Source organism: Alligator sinensis, unplaced genomic scaffold, assembly GCF_000455745.1.
Source record: "Alligator sinensis unplaced genomic scaffold, ASM45574v1 scaffold182_1, whole genome shotgun sequence".
Classification (NCBI taxonomy): domain Eukaryota; kingdom Metazoa; phylum Chordata; order Crocodylia; family Alligatoridae; genus Alligator; species Alligator sinensis.
The window spans coordinates 79,700-84,943 of record NW_005843293.1 but is presented as its reverse complement, the minus strand read 5'-3'; the positions used below and the strand labels follow the sequence as shown (position 1 = coordinate 84,943).

At 41.8% G+C, this 5,244-nt stretch overlaps 1 long non-coding RNA gene across 1 annotated transcript; it reads left to right on the top strand.

Moving 5' to 3' along the window:
- The first annotated feature begins 462 nt into the window (after positions 1 to 462).
- Positions 463 to 4,448, top strand: LOC102383333. Its single transcript, XR_325430.2, has 2 exons — positions 463 to 566; positions 2,936 to 4,448. It is a non-coding gene; the product is annotated as an uncharacterized LOC102383333 (long non-coding RNA).
- Positions 4,449 to 5,244: the final 796 nt, after the last annotated feature.

Genomic DNA, 5,244 nt, shown 5'->3' with positions numbered 1-5,244 from the left:
GCACCTGCCATCTGGACACCTTGAGGTTATACACTAATAGGATATGAGCCTTCATGGCTACTTACAGAGGTTGAAGAGACCGTGGATTAAACTCAGCTCCTCACTAGCGATTTGCAAAGTTAAATTGCAGTTCACCTGCACATGTACAGCAGGCTGGGCACGAAGGACAGAAGTAGGATCCTGAGTTTTACAGCATTTCATGCTTCCTTGAAGGGCTTCATGTATTCAAGCTGATAAAAAAGTACATGAATGGAGCCCAGTTAATTCCTCACATAACTGAAATGTGGTCAGTGGAAAGATATCAAGAATTTTATCTGACCCATAAAATGATAATGATGCCATGCTACGTGCAGTTCAAAATGAGCTAATAAGCACCAACAGCAAGCAAAACAATTTCATTAGATGCAGGAGTTATGCATGCAGCAAAGTTTGTTTTGCAACTAATTAGGACTGTGTGCATAAAGGGTGTCTCAGGTCCTCCAGGCGCTCTCAGCATCATATAAAAGCACTCACCACCCAGTGCTCTTCTCGCCACTTCTCTTGACTTACTCTCCTTGGGGACCAGGGTAAGTCCATTTTGAATGAATTATTTATTGCTATCCAAAGAGTATGTAACCATGGTTTTAATTTAGGATTAAATCTTGCAAAACACCATGTGGTTCTTTTCACAAAGAATTATTTCTATAGTTTTCCAGTTTCTACCACTGGAGCTTGTAGACATCATAAACTATGGCTGGAGTATTCAAGTGACATAGATAACTTGGGACCCCCAAAAAGCCCACAACCCCACATTCATTTTAGCTGTAGCTTAAGTGAATTGGATGTACAAACAATTTTGAAAAACCCTGGAGTTTTAATACATATATTTCTTTTTACACACACACACACACACACACACGTATGTATATGTGTATATGTTCCAATTGTTAGTTGTATTAAAATACAAAAAAGTTGTATTATGTGTGTGTGCATACATACATACAAACAGACACATAGCTCTCTCTCTCTTTGTATGTATCTGTATCTATAGATATATCTATATATCTATAGATATATATATGTTCCAATTGTTAGTTGTATTTAAAAAAAAATACCAACTTTCACTAGCTAGAGTATTTGCCCCAAATACTTTGATAAACCTCTATAGACTAAAGAATTGTTTTGTTGCTGTTTGTAGGTTAATCTCTATTTATATAATGGAAATCTGAAGTTTGGAGGGTCACGTATAATTTTATATAGAAATATAGAAATATGCCCTCGCACAAACATCTTTTGTAGGGGTTTTAGCACAAACTTCTGTGGGCATTTTGTTCTGCCCATTGAGACTTCTAATACTTACGTCTAAAAGACGTGGTATGGGTATTATAGGTGGCAGCACGCATTGCTAGATGGCATGCTGGGGTGACTCCCGCTGGCAATTTTTTCATGTTTACAGCAGAACTAGTAATTTTTTTATCCATCTCCTGCACTGGCGGAGTTCATCCTGCTTCTGCTGAAGTCCAAGGCATGTCCCCCAAATGTAGCCCTGAGTGGGTACAGGTATGGAAAAACAAGAGATAATGGGTGACAGTAGGGTGGAGGCTCTGAATTTAGACACAGGAACTCTGCATTTAGATTCTTACCCTCCTACAAGTTTCCTGATTGATTGTGGGCAAATCAGTGGGGGCCCCTTCTTGCTAATTAACTCATCGCTCAAACTGTCAACCCTGTCATCTCTGTGCATCATCTTCCCATTGTTAAAATGAAGATAATTATCCTTCCCTCCTTTCTTTTGTTTTCCTTGCCTAATTAGTGTGGGCACTGCTCAGGGCAGGGACTCTCTTTTACTCTGTGATTATACAATGCCCCAGAAAATGGGGCCTTGCTCTCAGTGCTACTGAAATCCAAAGTGTAAATAAAGCTATCATCAACTAGGTGGGTCTCTGGTCTGGCCCACGCCGCTCTACTTGTTCAGCAAGTGACCCGAGATAACTCTCTGTGCTTTTCCACAGGTGCTATAATGCTTACAGTGTGCAAAGGATGGGGAAGAACATTTTTTTAGCTTTTTCAATAGCATCTGAGATAATAAATAGGAGGATAGAAGGATGAGAAAAATGAAAAGTTCAGAGTCAATTAAGAGGGGCCAAGGGCTAATGTGATGAGAGGATGAGAAGGAAGCGGACAGGGGCAGATGTGGCTGGCAGTGAAGGGCGTATCCGCACCATAACTCTGATACCCCTAGAGAGCATCACCCTTGAGCATGCTGCACTCACCCATGTATACGCACCATATGGAGAGAAGTGGTGGTAAAGTCACTTTTGGCCCCTCCTGCCCTCACCCCTTAATACATTTGAGTGTGAAGGGGATGGGAGGGCGGTGTCTCTGGAGCAAATTCACTGGCTCATGTCTAGGGCTGGTGCCTGAAAACAGGAGCAAGTGGGGCCAAAACATCTGGGAGGTCTAGGGCAGTGAGTCAGGCCTAGCAGAGGATGCCCACTTTACCCATTCTCCCAAGCCGCCTCCTCCTCCTAATTCTGGTCCCTTTACCCACCTCTTAACCAGCCCCTTCGAACTTCTTTCATTCCTCCCTCATGATCTCACCCATTTCCAGTTGTCACCATCGCTATCCCTTCCCTTCTGTTGTCCTCCCATCCTGTTTCCTGAGCTTCACTTCACCTTCCTTTCCACTATTTCTGACCCTATTAACAAGGTCAGCTGCCACTTACGCGGCAAGCGCTGCCCCATATCCCGCATCCACGTTAATCCTCACAACACCTGCAGGAAACTGAGGCACAGAGTTAGCATGAGGTAAGCACAGTCCAGGAAAAACAAGTCATCATGGCCTGGCATGTCCTTCCTTCTAGCTTATGTCCATAATGGTAGCACCTGACCTCAGGATCTCTTCTTCCACGTACGGGTGTATCATGTTTGTTCTGCTTGCTCTTATGTGTTGCAGGTTTGCCTCCATCCCATGTCTTGCTACGACATATCCTACCCGCCTTGTGGCGTGACATTGCCACCGTGCCCAGAGCCTTTCGCTGTCACTTCCAATGAGATTTATTCTGCACAGTACCCAGACAGGATAGTGGAAACCGAGTTGGAAGATGGGCAACCCTGTACTGTGATATACCCTGGCCCAATTCTCACTACTTTCCCTCAGCAGACGCTGGTGGGATCCTCTGCTTTATTTGACATGGAGCGCTTACTTGGTTCCAGGAGATCTCTTGAGTTTGAGGGCCTTCTTGGTCTGGGGGGAATATGTGGTCCTGGGAGCTTGTGTAATTCTGAACCTTTTGATGATTTCCCCTATGGGAACTGTGGGCCTGTTTAAACCCAGCAGGATTATCCATGGAACAAGAAATAAACAAACATGAAAAATAAGGAACAGATTCATGGCTGAGCTTGTGGATTATGAATTTTAGAAGTGCCTAGCACACACAACTTCAAGTGAGGCTAATGGAAGTTGTGAATGCTTGGCACTAGAGCTGTGTGGGAGAGCTGGAATATCCAGTCAGCTGGAAACCCCCCTGGGAGCATCTACACATTCAATAATGCATGTTTGGTAATGCGCATTAAATTTAGTACCTCCATTGTGAGGTACTAAAAAAGGCCCATTAGCCTATTTTAATGTGCTTTAGGGAAAGCACATGGGTTTTACGTGACACTTCAATGCACATTAAAATAGGCTAATGCACATTAAAATACATGTGTCAACATGCCCCCTTTTTCACATTTGGGTTTTTTTCCCCCAGAAATGTGTCAGAAAAAAACCTGCAAAATTCTATGAAATTAGTTATAAAAAATGATGTCCAGAGCTGATAAAAATGTTCTGTTTTGCTCCATCAAAATGTTTATTCCCATTTTGACTTTAAAATAAAATCACAGTGTTATTGACCATATAAAATGCATTATTGAGGGGAAAAAGTTCATCTGGAGATGGAAAATAGAGAAGTTCCACTCCACTCATGCCCACGAATAGCATGATTGAAACTTTTCTTTGATACCTTGTTTAACAAAATTTTCATCAAAACTGATCAAACATCCTACGGCAATTCGTTTTTATTGATTCCCTGTACAGAGGGAAAAGCATTCTAAACCCAAAGATTACCAGCCAGCTCTACCAGGATTTAGTTTTTAAATGACACACACATCTTTTACTTGTTATATTTTACTTCAGATCTATGCTATAATGGTTGCACAGCTTCGTTCTCTACACATATTCTGCTTTGCTTGATTTACGCTGACCAGGGGACAATAAGTAACTAGAAGCAATGGAAGTTCACCCATGGCCATTCAACTTTACAGTTGGAGTGGGGAAGAGTATGGTGTTCAGAATGTAAAACCTTGGAGGGGGCAGTTCATCCAAGCCTTTCTTGAAACCCTGGAAATATTTTCCTCATCTACTGCATTATCTCATTTGCAAGTGTATGCATCACTTCTCATGCTCATTAAAAGCATCATAACACTTACCTCCTGGTTTTCCTTTCTCCTCCATTTCTTGTCTATGAACCATTCCACTCTGTGCCATTGAGTACCTAACAGACCCTGAAGTTCAGAAGCAAGAGGCTAATCATTGCTTTTGCATCGTCTGTAGTATTGGGCAGGCCTGTACATAAGCATGAATTTCACACCTACTACATATTTCAGTGCATGCGCTATTGAATACCATTTACCTTCTTGCCCCATGAGGGGTGTCCTTTTTAGTATCTTTTAGCTGTATGGCAGAAAAAGAGTAGAAATGAAAGACCTAAGTGACTTTCAACTTGGAAATAGTTCCTTCTTCTATACGCTATTTGCTTGGGATTCAAAATGACCTGCTCTCCTCTAATGATTTAATACATCTATCACTTTTTGCAAAATAACCATTAAGAGCAAGTAGCACTTCAGGAAAAAAAATCTAAGAAGGCTTTTTAATAGAATTGCTCCTGTGAATGCTCCATCCATGCTGGGCTTTTCTCCTTCTACCTGAAAAAAAAAAGGGAAAAAAATGGCAAGGTCTAATTTATACAATCACCTCATCACCTAACAGAGCGACCCTCCTGGAAAGTTAAAGATTAAAGTACCTGTTTAAATCCTGGCATGACTGTGACCCAAGCAGACATAAATAGAAGTAAATGTCTTGGCAAAAACCTTCAATGGCAGAGTTAAGGTGATAGAAGCCCAAATTATGACCTTCCAGCATGTGGATTCTGGCTCCGAGTTAACTTTCTACATCCTGCTAATAAAACGCTAACGTTATACGTGTCACTGGATATGACGACAGAG